This window comes from Myotis yumanensis, unplaced genomic scaffold (genome assembly GCF_028538775.1).
Source record: "Myotis yumanensis isolate MYYU_CA2020_CCGP unplaced genomic scaffold, mMyoYum1.0.hap1 SCAF_7, whole genome shotgun sequence".
Lineage (NCBI taxonomy): Eukaryota > Metazoa > Chordata > Mammalia > Chiroptera > Vespertilionidae > Myotis > Myotis yumanensis.
In genome coordinates, this window is record NW_027223758.1 from 61,890,165 (window position 1) to 61,910,505 (window position 20,341).

General features: G+C 42.7%; 1 protein-coding gene and 1 pseudogene across 2 annotated transcripts in view; one reads left to right on the forward strand and one right to left on the reverse strand.

Annotated features, from left to right (window-relative positions):
- The first annotated feature begins 3,989 nt into the window (after positions 1-3,989).
- Positions 3,990-20,341, forward strand: part of ANKRD12 (ankyrin repeat domain 12) — a 110,556-nt gene continuing 94,204 nt past the window's right edge. For both annotated transcript variants that reach the window (XM_070420653.1, XM_070420654.1), the window contains exon 1: positions 3,990-4,278. The gene's annotated coding sequence lies outside the window, so the exon portion shown is untranslated. The remainder of the gene's footprint in view (positions 4,279-20,341) is intronic.
- Positions 11,938-12,345, reverse strand: LOC139014014 (small ribosomal subunit protein eS17-like; annotated as a pseudogene).

The window sequence follows — 20,341 nt, forward strand, 5'->3', positions numbered from 1 at the left end:
TTTTTTTTTTAATCCTCACTTGAGAATATGTTTCCATTGATTTGAAAAAGAGAGAGAGAAACATTGAGGGAAACATTGATTGGTTGCCTCCACCTTTTGGTGTATGAGACAACACTTCAACCTACTGAGCCACACCGGCCAGGGCTTCAAAGCTCCATTTTAAAGTCTTCTGCTAGCTTTGGCTAACTATGAAGACGTTATTCCATAATCTAGTTAATAGTAACTCCAAAACCCCATTCCCACTCCCGTTTTCAACTGCCAGGTTATTTTTATCAAGATTACAGGTTATTGTGAAATAAAAATTCACATTTCAAATACATTTTGCTTTTCCATGTTTAGCCATAGCCAAGTCTTAAGTTAACATGATCTTTCTATAAACTTTATTTATGTCAGTGCACTCTTGAAATATTTTTATATTTACAGCATACAATTGTTACTGTATTTCCAACTGTGGTGATACTTCAAGCAGGCTGTAAGTGTAAGGAGGATAAGGTAGTTGTCTGTAGGTCATTTGAGTTGAATCTTGCTTAATTTTTTTTTGCCCATTTTTCTTGAAAATCTATTATATTTAACACAAAAGCACTGTTTCTAATGATGATGTCCTGAATAGCTTTTAAAAACATTTGACAGGTAAAATTTCACTACAGTAATCCAAGATGGTTCCAAAATGTATATGGATACAGTGAGTAAAATTTTTTTGCCAATTTCCAGGAGCTGGAGGTAACAGCTATGTCCTAGCTTATGTGTTTACCACCACTCAATCCCTCATTTCTTCTCAGTTCTTAACTGTGCTGGTTTTAAAAAGGTACCTTTGGGGAGGAAATTTACTTATTGCTGTTTAATGGCAAAAATAAACTAAAAATTCAACTTTTCATCCTCCCTATTGGCAAAGAATCTTAATATCTGTTTTGGTTTTTGAGTTGCTACTGAAAGTTATTAGGGGAAAAGTTACTGATTGCTCAGATTTACTTGCTGTAACTGGAAGAGGCCATTGCTCCAGAAAATTCTACAGCACATGATAATAGTTTTGCAGCCCTGGCCAGTGTGGCTTGGTTGGTTGGAGTGTTGTCCCGAACACCAAAAGGTGGTAAGTTCGAATCCCAGTCAGGGCAGGTACACAGGTTGCGGCTCCTGGGGGAGGCACCTAGATGTTCTCTCTCTCTTTCTCTCTCCCTCTCTCTCTCTCCCTCCCCCCTCCTTTCTCTAATGTTTTTAAAATGTTGTTTAAAAAGTACTCAGTGCAAAGGTCTTACATCTGTAGAGACTAAGTCATATGATAATTTATCATCTGAGATTTTATTTTACATTTATTATATTCACCTTCCTGAAATATGGCAGTTTTTAAAAAAAATTTTTAAAGATTTCTTTAATTGATTTTTAGAGAGGAAGGGAGAGGGGGAGACACAGAGAGAAAAACATTGACTTGAGAGGAAACATCAGGGGAAAATCAATTGGCTACCTTCTGCACACCCCCTACCTGGGACCCAGCCGGAAAGCCTAGGCATGTGCTCTGATTGGGAATTGAATGACAACCTTTCAGAGCATGGGGAGATGTCCAACCAACGTAGCCATACTGGCCAGGGCTGACAGCTTTTTGAATGATCTATCTGGACTTACTGTAGTTAAAACATAAGGGTCATTGATGCTAAAGGTGTGAAGCTCTAAATAAGTTGGAAAGTAGATTTTGTAGGATGGGTTCTAGTTCATATAAATCAAATATACACATTTTGGGTGTCTGCTAATAATAACTAATCCTAAATATATGTGATAAAATTTTTCTTTGACTAAGAGTGATGTTTAATGCTTGAGGTCCTTGATCTCCTGGTACTGTAAGGAAAACATTTTACCCACTTACTGAAGATGGATTTTAGGACTTGAACCAACAAAAAACCAAGCTATACAGTTAAAAGCCTTATTAGCAGCTTACTAATCAACTAGTTTTCTTCAGGTTTCTTTTGAGACCTATTCATAATATCTATAATAAGAATTACTTTCTTGATTTATATTTCTAGCTTCACATCAAAAAGGAAAATAAGGTCCTCTTGCCTTCATGAGTTTCATTAGAACCTTTCAAATAACAGATTGTTCCTGATTTATAATTTTCCATGTATAATCTTAATATGAGCTTCATTAAAAGATATTTTGCAACTTGATTTCTTCAAATAACTTTTACAGGTAGTGTCCTATTGAGCAGTCAATAACAATACCTTGGATCATGATTGCCTACGAGTCTTCCTGTATTCATTGATTTTGATAAGGTTGTACATATGGCTGCTGCCATAAATTATGGTTAATGTACTTCAGCAAATTCAAGATTAGCTACCTTTCAATTTTTAAGTGAGGTACTTAGTGTTACAGAAATAGCTAATCCCATTGCAATCAATACTACTTGACCTCTATGACAGTGACTTAAATGAGAACCAATTCAATGACTTAAGCGATATCAGTTATTTAAATGTTTAATGGATTTTTTTCTTTGTATTTCATGCCAAAAATATCCAAATTAAATTTAATAATCTTCCATCTCTAGCCACAAGGTGCTCTCTTACTATTAATATTGACCCTATGTTTTAGAGTAGGGAAATGAGGAACCTAGTAAAGAAAAAAATACTGATCTTTAATGCAGGTTTATGCTTTATGTAGTAATTTGTTGGGATTTAGCTTTCTCAGTCAGGTCTGAAATGGCACATCATCTGTGATTGGTGACAAAGTTGTAACTGTACTCATTAAGTCACAGGTGGGTGTTGTAGCTTAGAGGCCACTATTAACGATGCAAGAAGTGATTTCACTCCAATTATAATCCCTTTGGTGGTTAAATAAGGCATGTACACAATTTCAAGAGTTACCCTTTTTTTGAAAAATTGCTCTTGACCGGAATCGAACCCAGAACCCTTCAGTCCGCAGGCCGTCGCTCTATCCATTGAGCCAAACCGACTAAAGCGAGAGTTAACCTTGATGTAAATAAAGCGCCCAGAAGGAAGTCAGAATAAAATGGTTTCCTTCCGATTATGTAACCCTTTTGGTGGTTAAATAAAAGCATGTACAAATTGTCGCAGATTAAACTCAATATAAATAAGACGCGTTCAGAGGGAAGTCCACCTGCTGCTGGGAGAGGGTAAATTTTCCTCACGCACTCTTCTCCAGTACCTGAGAAGTTCCCTCTTAAATACCAAACTCAATGTAGAAAAATGCACTTAAATTTCTTGACGAAGGTCATTGGGAGGTGTGAATGGGAGAGCGTATTGAGTCTGTGCTGTCTCAGGTGCACGTTCACGTTCTTTCGGGGCGGCATTGCGGACCCACCTGGCGCTGGTGAAAGTCCGCACGCAGCGGCTCCGGTTCCGTGGAACTCCCAGACACCGGTCGAGGTCCCGCAGGGTCCAGCACAGGTGTTGCCGCGCAGGCGCCCTGCTGTGCGGGCAAGGGCGGTCCGCCTCCCCCAATGCCCACAACATAGCGGTAGATGCCTCCTTTGCCTCTAGCCGAGATCGCAGCATCATTTTCCCCGACCGAGCTCACAAACTTGTCCACATGCAAAAATAACGTGAATACTCTATCTAAAGTCTATTTTTCATTGCCGTCGTCGCCATTTCATGAAACTTGCAGTCCTATCCATTGCCCTTGTCGCCACAAAAAGCTACTGCAGATCCCGCCTGGCCCAGCAGCGTCAGCGTCAGCGGCGCCTGCGCCTCTTCTGCTCACCCTTCGATTCCTCTTCCCCGTGCCGGCTTAGGGGAAGCAGTGACAGCCGGGTGGGGTGGCGAGGCGGACGAGTGAGCCGAGAGGAGTTCCGACCGCACCTCCCACCTCCACCCCCCACTTGGTACGCTCCCACCGCCGCGCCCCGCCGCTGACACTGAGCTGAAAGAGAGGCGGGCCGCGGGGAGGGGCCGGCGGAAAGGGCGGGGCGGTCACGCCGCCTGTCCCGTGCCCGCGGAGTCACGTGCCCGCGCCGCAGCCAATCGCCGGGCGGCGCTGCCCTGAGAGCGAGGAGGCTGTGGTGAGAGACAGACCGAGACCGGAGATGTTTTTAAGCCCGGCGCTGGCGGCGTTAGTGGCGGTTGCAGCGGCGACGAAGACAACGACAGCGACGGCAACACCTAGGCACTCGCTCAGGGGCTAAAGCCGCCTGTGTCGACGGTGCCTGGGGTCCGTGAGTGTGAGGGGGGCGTGGCGACAGGCGAGGAGGAAGGAGGGGCGCGGTTTCGACCCCGTCCCTGGCGCCCGGGAGGAGACCCGTCAGTTCTGCGCTGCTCCCGTCCCCCTCCCCAGAGCAAGGTAGGGGACGTGCCCTGCCCACCTCGTTCCTTTCCGCGCCGCCGGGCTGGCCCGGGGAGCCGCCGGGCTGGCGGTGACAGGCCGTTAGTGGCCGGGCGCGGGGCCACCCCGCCCGCCGACGCCCCTCCAGCCGTGTCGGGGAGCCGCGGCGCAGCTGGCAGCTGCCGGCCGGGCGAGGGGCGCCGCGCGGGGCGGGGGCCCGGGCGGGGTGCCCCCCGCCACCACTCTCCGTTCCCGGGGCTGGGCTGCCGCTGCCGCCACTCGGAACATGGCGGGGTCGGGAGGAGCGTGTGCGTGTGAGTGCGCGCGACCGAGAGGGCGCCGCCGGCTTGCCGCGACCGGACCCGGCGGGGCGGGGCGGGGCGGGAGGGGGCGGGGGCGCGCCCAGCCCGCGGCCCTCCCGCCGTCCGCTGGAGACCGCCGCGGCCCCTCCCGGGGCAGCCTCGGAGGCGCCGGGGGTCGGAGGAGAGGGCGGCGAGGGGAGAATTGCCACTTGCATAGTCTCAGGGGAGGGAGCGCGGCCGCGCTGCAGTCCTCTCTCAAATGCCGGTGCGGTCCTGGCCGCAGCGGGCAGTCGGCTCTCCATGGTTTCGCGAGTGTCCCTTGGAAGGATGGTCTAGAGTAGACCTTCAGAGCGCGTCCGGCTCTCGGGGCTTATGTTGAGGTGTAATATGGTGTGACGTATCCCGGGAGATCTCAGAGCGTGGAGCGAACGGTTGTACAAAGCAGGTACCGAAGCCCAGCTGACAGCTGTTTCGGTAATAACAGGAACAGATTCGGATGGGAAGTTCACACTGTCGCACCAGTTGAAGTCGTAGGACACATTTTAAGCAGCGTAGTCATCGAGGCTGTCATTTCCCCTGCTCACCCGCGGCCAGAAGGCGGACGCGGGTGAAATGGGTTGCAGATCCCGTGGTCTGGAACGTTTTGCAATTACTCTCTCTAATCCTGAAGTTGCAATGAATCGGTGTTTTCAATCATGTATTCCTTTTTTTAAATTTTAAAAACGGTTTATGTAAATAAAGTAAGACTAATAAAGTAGCTATTTTTAATGGACTATTAAAAACACATGTTAAAGTAGGCTGTTAAAAAATCTTGGGCACTGATGTGTTTCAGTTTCTTCAATCATACAAAGGCTTTCCTGGAGATTAGCTCAGAACTGGCAAAACATATGTTCTATTGGTGCCAAGTGGCTTAAAAACAAATGAGATAGTGTCGGACTGTATAAGATCAAGTCTCTATATTAACCAATCATGTTGTTGAGCAGAGTCTTTAATTTGGGCTAAACACAAAAACATTTAATGATTTGAAATGTTTCCCCAGGAGATTATAGGCAAAAGTAGAAGTGTTTTACTGCTTAAAGATCTTTTATATTTGACACAAGCACTAACTAAATGTCTAAAGATCTGCATATGGTTTGACTAAGGTTAAGCCTAACTGTTCAGAGTGTGTTCTTTTTAGGAACAGGCACGGTGTTAAAATGAAGTAAAACCCAAGTTAAGTTGTTTTCATGGAAGGAAAAGTAAAACAAACAAACAAAAAAACAGGATGCCCTTAATGTCTTAATTTCTATAGTTTCCATGGTTGTTGCTAGAATGGCTTATGAACAAGTAGAGCTGGGAAAGTGGGAATCTCTAGTGTGTGTTCCATAAAGAATAATTGAGGAAGAGTAGAGAGAACAAAAGTATTCAGATAAGGAAAAAACTTAGTTGGATATATGTTGTGTGATCTCTGCTTTTCGTTCTTTAATATCAAGAAGGGAGGGCTCTCACCTCCTCTCCCCTCCCCTCCTTTTATGTTACTTTTTTTTTTAAATGTCACTTTTTTTCTATAGAATTGTTTGAAAATGTGACATTCTTCTGAGGTAGACTGGAGAAATGGCAGTCAGTAGGGATATTTGGAAAACATTAGAAAAGAGGCTTTTCTAAATAATAATAATAAATTTAAATTTCTTACTTGACTAGCAGTTACATTTTCTTTAAAACTGTTCTCAAGTTTTAAGAACATCATTTCAGTCTAAAAAGAGAATGATTAGTGAGATAACTGGTTTTGTTTGTTTGTTTTGTTAATCTGCACCCTAGGATATTTTTCCATTGATTTTTTTACAGAGAGTGGAAGAGAGAGGGAAAGACAGAGAAACATCAATGTGAGAGAAACACATCTACTGGTTGCCTCCTGTGAGAGCCCTAGGGAGGAGCCTACAACCAAGGTACATGCCTTTGATCAGAATCGAACCTGGGACCCTTTGGTCCGCAGGCAGACGCTCTATCCATTGAGCCAAGCCGGCTAGGCCTAGACTATTTTCTTTATATAAACTTGGTGATACTGAAGCAACATCTATCAGATAGGCATGAAGAATTTATACAGTAATTGTAATAGGTTGCCTAAGAGCTAGTGACACTACTTTCTGACTTGGAACTTGTTAAAACTAATTATCAACATCTATTTGTAAAATACCTTACTGTGTAAAGAGTACAATCTTGGAGATTTATCCTTAAAACTGGAAGAGACCTCAAATTTTCTAATCTCTTTTCCTCATTTTACAGATGAGAAAATAAAGGCCTAGAAAGGTGAAATGACAACGTCAGCACAACTAGTTAAAACAGTCTGGTTTGGGACTAGAAGAGGTTTCTTTCTGTGAAGATGCTAATTTGCCTCTTTCCTTAAGAAGTAGCTTTATGGAGTAGTGGAAAGAACTACATATATATGCCAAAGCGACCAGTAGACCGGCCAGTAGCTATGACACACACTGACCACCAGGGGGCAGACACCCAATGCAGGAGCTGCCCAGCTGCAGTCACTTGGCAGCTGTAGTTCTCGGATGACACACCCAGAACCAGAGAGGAGGGAGACCAATTCTGGGGTGTGTCACCCGAGAACTGCCCTCTTGCAATCCGGGACCCCTCGCAGGATGTCGGAGAGCTGGTTTCAGCCTGATCCTCACAGGCCAGGCCGAGGGACCCCACGAATGCATGAATTTGTGCACCAGGCCTCTAGTTGAAATATAAGTGAGCAGGCCAGGGTTTAAATTATTGATTTGTCACTTCCTAACTGTGGTTTTTGACAAATCACATTAACTTTCAGAACCTTGCCGCCTTAATCTATAAAATTTTTTTCTACATAATTTACAGAGCTGCTCGAAGGAACAAATGTGATTACATATGGACAGCACATTGTATGTTATAAACTTTTTATACATATAAGAAGTGGTGATGCTATTTTTAAAACAAATACAGATCTTACTGTGTAAGAAGGTGTCAAGATCCCTTGGTTTTTGCTTAGCCTTAGCTTTGTTTTCAGCACCTGCTGTTTTATAGATATAACTCCCTGCAGATACCTTTTCTGATCCCCACTTAGTTCTAATCTTAGTAAAGCCACTTATGGAACATTTTAAAAATTGTAGTTGACTTCCTCTGGAGAGAATATAAAATTTCTTCATATAGCATTTGAAAACATTCTCCTATACACTCATGCATACATAATCAGTTTAACAGTGGTTTTTAAAAAAAGTAATAGTGAAAGTATCTTAGTTGCAATGCTGTCTGTTACTAGTTTCCAGATACAGCAATAACAGGAGATAATTTTCCTTTGTAAACTTAGCTTTGAGTAGTTCATGTTAAGGTTATCTTGTAGAACTAAAATACATTGAAATGTTAAGACAGAGGTTTTGTTTACTGGCTTATGCTGTTAAGTTTAAAGACTTTTTTTTCTAGTGTTTTAAATTGATAATATTAGAAACCAAATAGCATATTTTAGTATTGCACAGATTACTTGTAAATTTGAAGCTAAAGTTTACAATAAACAGTTGTTGAGCATCTATATATATAAAAGCCTAAGTGACCGTTCGACCGGTAGCTATGATGCACACTGACAACGAGGGGGCAGACGCTCAATGCCCAGGCATGGAAACATGGAACAGACTGATTAATCTCAGAGGGAAGCAGGAGGACAGGAAGAGATTAACTAAAGATCTTATATGCATACTAGAGGCCCAGTGCATGGATTCATGCACCAGTGGGGTCCCTTGGCCTGGCCTGCAGGGATCGGGCTGAAACCAGCAGTCTGACATCCTCCAAGGGGTCCCGGATTGCAAGAGGGTGCAGGCCAGGCCGAGGGACCACACTGGTGCATGAATCTGTGCACTGGGCCTCTAGTTTAGAATATCTGTGTTCAAAGTTTTAAGTGAAACGTTCAGACAATTTTTATAACAACTTTGTAAAACAGATACTATTATTCTAACATATTGCTGAGGAAAATGAGGCTTTGAACATTTATGTGAGGTGTAGATATTCACAGGCCTAAAAGAGTGACATTTCTGTTGTCCCCATTCTTAATCACTTCTCTGTGTTCTGCCACTAAGAGTCTTAGCTGATTTTGAAAAAGAGGCAGTTTCTTAAATTTGGGACTTAATGAAAAATATTTAGGGACCAGCTATTCTACTTTTTACTTTTGGGTCAAGATGGGACCAAGATGGCGGCATAGGTAAACACCAGAGTCTGCTGCCGCAAACAACCACTTCAAAAATACAACTAAAAGACGGAACGGACATCACCCAGAACCACAGGAAGGCTGGCTGAGGAGAGGCTCTTCAACTAGAAGGAAAGAGAACAGCATTCCGAGGCTCAGAGGAGGCGCAGTGTGGAAAATTTAAAGGTGTGGAGGTGCGCGCGCAGAGCGGGCTGGTGGCTGAGGGCGCGGTTGTCGTTTTCAATCAGGAGGGAGTCTCAGACTCTGAGCTCCAGATCCGGGCGAGTCTCTAGGGACCCAGACTCAAACGGGAGAAGCAGGACTGTCTGGCTACGGTCCCTCCAAGGTTTGCAGCGGTTGCTGGGACAGAGAGGCAGAGCTCCTGGGGACGGACTGAGAGCAGCCATAACTGCTCCCTCCGCCCGCCCTGTTGAGCCTGCCCCGCCCAAGCCCTGCGCAGAGCCATTTGCCGGATCGCCTCAGGCAAAGGCTAGATTAGCACCTCCCCAGAGGACAGAAGTTTTCCACACAGCTGATTCTCACAGCCAGTCGGCCTGGTGGTCAAATCCCTCTAGTATTAACTACAACAATCAAGGCTTAACTAGAACAGGACTGCGCACAAAGACCACAAGGGGGTGCACCAAGAAAGCATAAGAAAAGCGGAGACAAAAAAACATGACAGAAATGGAGGATGTAGAGCTAAAAAACGCAATTTTGAGGGCTTGCAATAAACTTGAGAGCCTCATGAAAACTAATGAGACCCTCGATGCTATGATAAAGAAACTAGAAATTAAGCATACACGGACTGAAATAAAGAATATTATACCCAATAGCAGACCAGAGGAGCACAAGAATCAAGCCAAAGATTTGAAATTCGAAGAAGCAAAAAACACCCAACTGGAAAAGCAAAATGAAAAAAGAATCCGAAAATACGAAGATAGTGTAAGGAGCCTCTGGGACAGCTTCAAGCGCACTAATAGCAGAATTATAGGAGTGCCAGAAGATGAGAGACAGCAAGATATTGAAAACCTATTTGAAGAAATAATGGCAGAAAACTTCCCCCACCTGGTGAAAGAAATGGACTTACAGGTCCAAGAAGCGCAGAGAACCCCAAACAAAAGGAATCCAAAGAGGACCACACCAAGACACATCATAATTAAAATGCCAAGAGCAAAAGACAAAGAGAGAATCTTAAAAGCAGCAAGAGAAAGAGACTCAATTACCTACAAGGGAATACCCATACGACTGTCAGCTGATTTCTCAACAGAAACTTTGCAGGCCAGAAGGGAGTGGCAAGAAATATTCAAAGTGATGAATGCCAAGAACCTACAACCAAGATTACTTTATCCAGCAAAGCTATCATTCAGAATTGAAGGTCAGATAAAGAGCTTCACAGATAAGGAAAAGCTAAAGGAGTTCATCACCACTAAACCAGTATTATACGAAATGCTGAAAGGTATCCTTTAAGAAGAGGAAGAAGAAAAAGGTAAAGATAGAAATTGTGAACAACAAACATGCATCTATCAACAAGTGAATCTAAGAATCAAGTGAATAAATAACCTGATGTACAGAATGAACTGGTGATTTCAGGGACATAGAAAGGGAATGGACTGACTATTCTTGGGGGGGGGGGGGGGGGGAGGGGAATGGGAGATGCGGGAAGAGACTGGACAAAAATCGTGCACCTATGGATGAGGACAGTGGGTGGGGAGTGAGGGCGGAGGGTGGGGCGGGGAACTGGAAGGAGGGGAGTTATGGGGGGGGGGGAAGAGGAACAAATGTAATCTGAACAATAAAGATTTAATAAAAATTAAAAAAAAGAAAAATACCTTATTAGAATCATGGAAGATTGGACAGCAAGCCTATGAGATCCTGATATAGTTGTTGGTTGTTTTTTTTAACGCTTTTTATTGATTTCAGAGAGGAAAGAGTGAGAGAGCGATAGAAACATTAATGATGAGAGAGAATCATTGACCAGCTGCCTCTTGCATGCTCCCCCCACTGGAGATCGAGCCCACAACCCAGGCATGTGCCCTTGACCAGAATCGAACCCGGGACCCTTCAGTCTTCAGATTGATTCTCTATCCATTGAGCCAAACTGGCTAGGGCAGTTGTTGGTCCTTTTTATCTGAGCTGTCAGAAGCAAATTATTTTCAATAGCTACAGAAGGACTACAGTTAACATTTCAAGAGGCTATTCTAATAAACTTCACATTGATATTGATATCATTGTCCTAAAGAAACATTTTAATCAGAGTGACTAAAGAAAAAGATAACTCACTAACCTCCTAAATTGTATTGGGGCCATAATTGGGGAAAATATCACAAATATTAGTGATAAATATCTTATTTTTAAGCTACCTTATTGCTTGAAAGAGTGGGTGAAAGTTCAGATTTCAGATTGTTCTCCCTCATACATAGGAGTTTTGTTGACATTCTGACTTTTAAAAATATTTATTTTTAATGATTTCAGAGAGGAAAGGAGAGGGAGAGGGAGATAGAAACATCAATAATGAGAGAGAATCATTGATAGGCTACTTCCTGCAAGCCTCACACTGGGGATCCCGGGCATGTGCCCTGACCAGGAATCGAACCATGACTTCCTAGTTCATAGGTCGATGCTCAACCACTGAGCCACAGTTGCACCTCCAAGTCCATCACACTGTAAAAGGTCAGTGTATATTTATTGATTGGCTAAGAATGTCAGGAGAATGGTCTGACTGACATAAGAGGATGAACTGGGAGTAAGGGAGAAAAGATGGGTAGCAGATGAAAAAGGCAATGATTACTAGAATAAGGGGCTTAATAGAAATGAATTTCCAAAATGGGGAATGATGTAATACCATTTTTTAAAAGAAAATAATTCTAGAAGTATGGAATTCAGTTAGAAGGCAAGGAGATTATTGAAAAGGTTTTTAGGTTTTAAGGTATTAGGTTCCAATGCTAAGTACAAGCAGAAGACACTGCTTATATGGAACTTAAAATTTAGCAGAAAAAGATTATGTAAAACAAGGATCCATAATTAGGGAGAGGTCCTATAAACATTGTAAAGTTATATTGCAAATTCTTTGCTAAATATGTGTTCAGGAGAAAGGACCTAATGGCTTTCAGGCTCTGAAACAGGTCTGTCCATAAAAGATTAAGAATCACTAACTTGGAAATTTAAGTTCAATTGTTTTTTTGGTTATCCATGGTTTATTGATAATATTATAGCATAGCAAAAGATTCAAACGGCTCCACATGGTGTTTTGAAATTCATCTCAACTGTAGGCTGAGTGACCTGCAGGTTGGACAGACTGCCAAAGTCCAAGAGCTTCAGCATTTCCTTAGTGTCAGGATCAACTTCAATGATCTCCTGATCCAAGGCTGAGACCTCAGGCACATAGTTGTCTCTCCTCTCCATCTCCTCCTCCTGCAGCTTGATGGAGATGCCTCTCATGGGCCCCCATAGCCCGAGATCTTGTTTTGGAGCTTCTTGCGGGGGATAATGATGATCTTGAACTTGCACTTGTTGGTGTGGAAGTCGTTGCCCAAGCACGTGTAGTACTCTCGATGATGACCCCGGCACCTTCTTCACGGTGTTGGTGCGAATGCAACCCATATTGCCGAGTCCCTGGTGGAAAAGCTTAAGTTCAGTTTATTGATGTAGAACTATACCATTCTTAAATAGTCCTAAACTTAGGTTTTAGGCATTATTTTTACAGTATATTTCCTTTAATAGATAAAGCTTTTTAATAATGGTACCATCAGTGGGGCTTGTCTATTTTTTCCCCCAATTCATAACATTTGTGTGATTAAGACATGTTTTATTTTAAAAGTAAAACCAAAGAATGCACGTATTCTTTCCCAGTGGGGTTGGAGTTTTCACAGTACCACCTTTTTCTTGTTACTTTCTTAACAGCTATTAGAATACAGTGAATTTACTCTGCACTGGTCCCTCATTACCATATTTTCTCTTTATTCTTCTCAGCATACTTTGGCAGGGAAACAGTTTATAATTCTAAACTGGTCTGGCCAGAAGAGCTACCGATAATACATACTGCTACCCTCAGCCAGTTTAGAGCATGTTTTCTTTTAAATTCCTTGAAATATGCAGTTATCCTGAATTCGTGTGTGTACTATAGTAAGTAGACTTACGTTGGAAAGTGAGCAGGATACAGAAAAAGTGAAATAGCAGATCAGGGCTTAAACAATTCAATCCTGGTGTGAAGTCATATGGAAGCTTTCATTTTGTCTATAATTTAAGCAGTATTGTTTATAATCTACACTATTGTTGGGTTTGGGTGGGAATAGTATGGTATGCAGATTATAAATAACTTAATACTGATATTAGCATTGCTCTGTCATATAGGGGACTGATTTCAGCTACCTATAACTGCAAAAAGAGTTTGGGCATCAATAAAGCTGATTTTCAGGATCACAGACTTATATTTCAAAAGCAGTGATTATGCTTGGCCCATGTGGCTCAGTGGTTCAGCATGGACCCAGGAACCAAAAGGTCATAGTTCCTTTCCAGCCTGGGCACATCCCTGGGTTGTGGGCTGGATCCCCAGTAGCAGGTGTGCAGGAGGCAGCCAATCGATATTTCTCTCTCATTCATGTTTCTATTTCTCTATACTTCTCTCTTCCTCTCCTAAAAATCATTAAAAACATTTTTTTTAAAAGCAGTGATTAAAAAACTATTCTGGTTTTTTATGTTGTGACCTTTATCCTAAATCTCTTCTATTTCCATGTGCCACTATTAAAACTACACCCAATTATGTAAGCAATTAAAAGTCCTTTCCTTTTTTTTTTTTTAAATATATTTTATTGATTTTTTACAGAGAGGAAGGGAGAGAGATAGAGAGTTAGAAACATCGATGAGAGAGAAACATCGATCAGCTGCCTCCTGCACATCTCCTACTGGAGATGTGCCCGCAACCCAGGTACATGCCCTTGACCGGAATCGAACCTGGGACCTTTCAGTCCGCAAGCCGACGCTCTATCCACTGAGCCAAACCGGTTTCGGCAAAAGTCCTTTACTTTCATTTAAGCCTAAAGTATGTGCCGATCATTTTTTTTTTAACAAAAGCAGTAAAAGTGAGTTAGGGCATTTGGGATTAAATTTTGAGTAGTACTTAAAATGGCACCTGAGGTATATGTTGCAAAGATCAGCTGCTTGTCTTTTGAGAGCAGGAGAGGGGGCAAACTTACAATATCAAAAACTTTTTATTTTGAAATATTTCAGATAATTTAAAAGGCACAGAAAATAGCAAAATGAGCACCTGGGTGCCTATCACCAATTAAGAATTAAACATTATAAATTCAGTTAAGGCCCCTATATACCTTTGGTCCAGTTCTAACTCCCCCAGGGGAATTTCTGTCTCCCTTTCTATGCATAAACTTTTTTCCAACAGTGACTTTTTCCTTTCTCTGCAGACCTGTGTAAACTTGTTTCTTTCTTCAAATTTCACCTCAATGACCTTTTCATTTTAACTCTATTTTATATTTTATATAACAGTAAGAGTGGTCTGACTAGGGGAGTTGAAAATAAGTTGTATACATGAGGTAGAAATCTGACTTAAAATCTAGGCAAAGGAAAGTTAGACTTCAATGCTGCATAGTGCAGAACAGAATTGATAAAGTAGATGTGAAAGTAACCTAATGAAATAATTATTTTAGGAATATTAGTCTGGTAGTAGCGTGTGGAGCAGTGGGTCTGAAAGGAAGTAGAGAATTGCTAACTCATTTCGACTGACCTTTTCTCCTAATCACTGTTAGTGAGATTTTATTTGGCCTCCAAACACTTTACCATTTTGAAAGGAGAAAGGAGCTGGTGGCAAAGTGCTGAATTACTGGTGTTTCTAATTTTCAGGATTTGGGAGATTATTCCTGTCCCCTTTTAGAATCTGTTGACAGCAAAGTGGAAATGTAATGGCTCGTAGATTTTTTTCAGCTCTAAGTGCCGGAGTTACAAGTAAAACTGCCTAACCATTTCTCTGAGTTGTTGCAGCCCTCTACTGGTCTGTTGAAGCTGCACAGTGTAGAACCCAATAGAGCTAGAAGGAGGTCAGTAAACTCAGCAACTTTTTTAGAACTTTAGACAACATTTATGTCAACTGTCCCAATTGGAAATGAGTATTTTATATATTCACCTTAATTCTGGAAGTAAATATAATACAGATATAGATATTAAATACCCAGGACAAATAGATAATTATAAACACAACTGCCGGTATTACTTTCTTTTTAAAACTCTAAATGTATTGTTAGAATGTGGTCCTTTATGGTCCAGTGTTTGACTGTATAAATAAATATTTTTCCCACTAATCTTTTTTGTTACCATTATCTAATGAAGTAGAATTAATTAATTAATTTATTTATTTGTTATTTTTTAGTCCTCACCTGAGGACATTTTTCCCATTGACTTTTAGAGAGAGTGGAAGAGAGAGAGAGAGAGAGAGAGAAAGAAATAGTTAAAGAGACACATTGATCAGTTGCCTCTAGTACATGCCCCAACCAGGGATGAAATCTGCAATCTAGGTATGTGCCCTGACTGGGAATCCACCCACAACCTTTTTGGTGCACAGTATGACTCTCCAACCAACCAAGCCCACCCAGCCAGGGCGAGAATTTTATTTTAAAAAAATTTGAGCCCTGGCCAGTTTTACTCAGTTGTTCATTGGACTGAAGGGTCACAGGTTCGATTCCCAGTCAAGGGCAAATACCTCAGTTGCAGGTTCAATCCCCGGCCCTCCGTTAGGGCGCCAGCGGGAGGCAACCAATCGATGTGTCTATTTCATGTTGATCTTTCTCTCTCTTCCCACTCTCCCTTCCACTCTCTCTAAAAATAAATAGAAAAAATATCCTCACTCCTTGGGTGAAAATTTAAAAAATTTTTATGAGGTATTGTTTAGTTATTACTATTAGAAGATAAATTACTATTTGTTATAAATTAAATATAACATAAATGTCAATTACTTCTTTTAAATTATTTTCAAAGCGTTTTTACTTCTTGTTGCTGGAGTCAGAAATGTGGGTGTTATTCTAGCCTACTTGCTTATTTACTGTTTCTTTCTAACACACAATATAGTCATTGTACTTTAAGTGGTCTCCTTGTCTCATCTAATTCCTCTTTAGTATGCCTTCAAAGTTTCAGCAAAAGCATATTTCTATTCGAATTGTTACTACTTTTTTAAAAGCCTTAATTTGTTCCTTTTTTTAATGTTTATATTTTAGAGAGAAAGGAAGGGAGAGGGATAGAGAGAGAGAGAAACATCAATGAGAGAAGCATCATCGACTGGCTGCCTTCTGCACACCCACTACTGGGGATCAAGCCCAAAACCCTGGCGTGTGTCCTGACCTGGAATCGAACTGGCAACCTCTTGGCTCATGGCTTGACGCTCAGTCACTGAACCACATTGACCATGCTTAATTTGCTTTTTGTCATAATGTTGAAACAATACAAGATGCTTCATGATGTGACCCTTTGCTACTTTTTTTATGCTACTTTTTTTAGCCTCATTTTCTACTGCACTGTTTTTCAGTTTTCGCTGTACCTTCAGTGTGGTCTGCTTTCTTGTGGGTTGTGTGCGTTCACACTTGTGCTCATGCTCTTTCCTCTACAGCACCATCTATGTCTGTTCCATCTGTGTCTATCTCCTCATAGTCATCCTTAAGACTCTATTTCAGTATTAACCTCTTCTCTAAATTCCCCACCTATACCCCTATATACAGCACCCAAGTTGGGTGATCCCTTTGTGCTAGTACTATCATTTTTGCAGCATTTATTATTTCATGTGGTAATTAACTTATCTTTTGTTCCTTAAAAACTGTAAATTTCCTTTAGACTAGAATTGTGACTTATTCATCTTTAGTTCTATTGCTTGGCATTTAGTAAATGAATAATTACATGAGGAAATGGGTATGATAGCTAAAGGAAATAACCATAATTGAATAATTTTAACACTAATTCTTTTTTTGCTTATTTCATACTATATATTTAGGAAAAAGAGGAGATAAAGAATTGTAGAATTTTAGGACTGGAATGGACCTCATTTTAAAATGTAGAAACTGAAACCTAAAGAGTTTACTAGAAAAAGTTAGAATAACCCAGGTGTTCTAGTACATTTTTATATTGCTCAATTCCTCCTAATATATTTTGCCTTAGACTTGGCTAAGATTAGTGGCTATTGGTTGTTTATATTTCAAGCATTGAAATATATTGCTCTTTTATATCATAGGTTTACCTTTGTGGAATTTTGAAGGTGATACACTCATTTAGCCAAACCAAATTGACCATTTATAATGTACTAGAGGCCCGGTGCACAAAAATTTGTGCACTCGGCGGGGAGGGGGGGTCCCTCAGCCCGGCCTGTGCCCTCTCGCAGTCTGGGACCCCTCGGGAGATAACGACCTGCTGGCTTAGGCCTGCTCCCGGGTGGCAGAGGGCACGCCCAATCCCTAGGTGCAGCCCCTGGTCGGGCTCAGAGCAGGGCCGATTGGGGAGTTGGGGCGCTGCCCCCTCTCATGCACAGAGCAGGGCGGATTGGGAGGTTGCGATGCCACCCCTAGTCATGCTCAGGATAGAGCCAATTGGAGGGTTGGGGCACCGCCCTCTGTCCCACTCAAGGCAGGGTCGATGGGGAGGTTGCGGCGCCACCCCCTGTCACGCACAGAGCAGGACCGATCAGGGGTTGGGGCGCTGCCCCCTGTCACTCACAGAGCAGGGCCCACCAGGGGGGTTGGGGCTCCGTACCCTGTCACGCACATAGCAGGGTCGATTGGGGTTGGGGAGCTCCCCCTTGTCACACACAGAGCAGGGCCCATCAGGGGGTTGGAGAGCTCCCCCCTGTCAGGCACAGAGCAGGGCCGATCAGGGGGTTGAGGAGCTCCCCCCTGTCACGCACAGAGTAGGACCGATAGGGGAGTTGGGGCACTGCCCCCTGTCACACACAGAGCAGGGTGGATCAGGGGGTTGGGGCACTGCCCTCTATCACCCACAGAGCAGGGCCGATCAGGGGGTTGGGGCGCCGCAACTGTCACACTCAGGGGAGGGCCGATGGGGAGGTTATGGCTCTACCCCGTCACACACAGAGCAGGGCCTGTGGGGGGGTTGGGGCGCCACACCCTGTCACACACAGAGCAGGGCCGATCAGGGGGTTAGGGCGCTGCACCCTGTCACACACAGAGCCGCAGGGCGATCAGGGGGTTGGGGAGCTCCCCCCTATCAGGCACAGAGCAGGGCTGATCAGGGGGTTGGGGTGCCTTCCCCGTCACGAACAGAGCAGGGCGGATAGGGAGGTTGTAGCCCCGCCCCCTGTCACACACAGAGCCGCAGGGCGATCAGGGGGTTTGGGCGCTGCCCCCGTCACGCTGATCCCGGTGCCAGGAGGCCTCGCGGCTCCGCTGATCCCGGTGCTGGGAGGCATATTACCCTTTTACTATATAGGATAGAGGCCTGGTGCACGGGTGGGGGCCAGCTGGTTTGCCCTGAAGAGTGTCCTAGGTCAGGGTGGGGGTCCCCACTGGGGTGCCTGGCCAGCCTGGATGAGGGGATGATGGCTGTTTGCATCTGGTCACACCCCCTTCAGGGTGGGGGTCCCCACTGGGGTGCCTGGCCAGTCTGGGTGAGGGGCTGAGGGCCGTTTTCAGGCTGGCGGGTGACTGAAGCTCCCAACCGCTCCTTTTTTTCTTTTTTTTTTTTATTCTGGGCCAGCTTTAGCTCTGAGGCTTGCCTCCAGCTCTGAGGCCTCGGCTGCTGAAAGCAGGTATCTGGTTTGTTTGGGTTCTATAATCGAAACACTGTTTCAACTCCAGCTCTGAGATCCCGGCTGGCTGAAAGCAGGTTTCTGGGGTTTTGTTTAGCTTCTATATTTGTAACAATGTTTCAAACTTCAAGCTCAGAGGCCGGCAGCCGCAGGCGGGGAACGTTGGCTTCCTCCGTCACTGAAGCAAGCAAGCCTCCTGTTAGCTTCAAGCTGCCCAGCTGCCGGCCACCATCTTGGTTGGCAGTTAATTTGCATATCTCGCTGATTAGCCAATGGGAAGGGTAGCGGAGGTATGGCTAATTACCATGTTTCTCTATTATTAGATAGGAGGATTTACTTTGTATAATAAGTCTTGAGTTATCTGCCATGCTCAGATTCCTAAAAGATATAATACTTAGCAGCACCAACCCAAAGTGCAGCCTGTCTTTACTGGATTGAGCTTCTGTCCTGAATATTTGCGTCCTTTATATTCTGGTGGCTGGGTTAAAAAACATAAAACACCTTTTTATCTCTTGCTCTACCTTTGTCTAAAGCAGTCTCTCACTTGCCATCTTATTATTATTCTTTCCCCTTGTGTTTTACCCAGAGAATTGTAGTCATCCAGAGGAAATCAAGTGTAAGTCAACCTATTATGTATATATTTTTAGTTTATATTTGAAGATTATACAATACCTGTTCATTATAAAAGCTAATATAGAACTGTATAAAATAAACTATAAATATCCATTAAGGACTTTTAAGGACATTGTTGAGAACAGTTTATTTTAAAGGATGTGGATGTTTTGTCTTCATCTTTGGCATGCTGTTGGTTAAATTTGTGATTTTATTATACTAATTTCTTGGTCTGAAATTAAAACCATCATATTCTTAAGGGAAAATGGTATGGAATAGCTGCCAGAAAACATTGTGGTGAAAATCAACCTGGAAGGTGTGATAAAGAAAGCACTCATCCTTTTCAAGATATAAATTCTCCCTTGTGTGATTTAAGTAGTTACTGTAATGGGGAGGTGGTGAGGGTGGAGGCGGGTAGTGGAGAGATAGGGGAATCTAGTAATATTCCAGAAGCACACCATTTATTTTGAAGCCTTTTCCATTGTTTTTTTAAAACCACTTTTTAAAGTATGATGACGGAATTAAGCTCTTTGGTGTTTGTTTAACTAGGAAATACTTAGTTTTTATTTTGGTTTATTCTTTATTCTAATCGTTTATTTTTTTCTGTCTGGGGGAGATAATAATTATTTAATAATTTAAGCTATCATTTTTGCATTCATAGAAATATAGAATATGGACTGAAATTTTTCTAAACCTCTTAGTCTGATATTAGAATTTTGGAAGGATTGATGATCTTCAGTGTTAGTCATCTAACCTAACTTTACTTTTAAGAAGAAACAGGATTTATAATACTATTAACAATAAAAAATATATTTAAAAAAGAAGAAGAAACAGGAATATTGAGTATTGATGAAAGTCAACCAAAAAGCCAGTGGTAGATCTCAGAATAGAATAGTGGACTTCAAGTCCCCTGCTCAAATCACTGAGAAAGGAATGGTCACTTTCCTAACTGAATGACTGTTAAGGATCATTGAATTCTGTTGCTGTGATTTGATCCTTTACCAGTTGCCTTTATTCTCAATAATTTTGGAGGAAGCATTTTTTACCCCCACAGCAACTTCAGTTCAGTGAAAGCTGGAATAGGAAAAATGTTAGCAATTTCCATTCCATCCTTATGGTTCTGCCTTTACTTTCTTTAAGTAGAATGTAAAATTGATAAATTTATAGGGCAGCATTTGAATATTTTTATATACACCAAGTACTGAGCTAAGACATCATTTTAGTTCTCATAGCCTT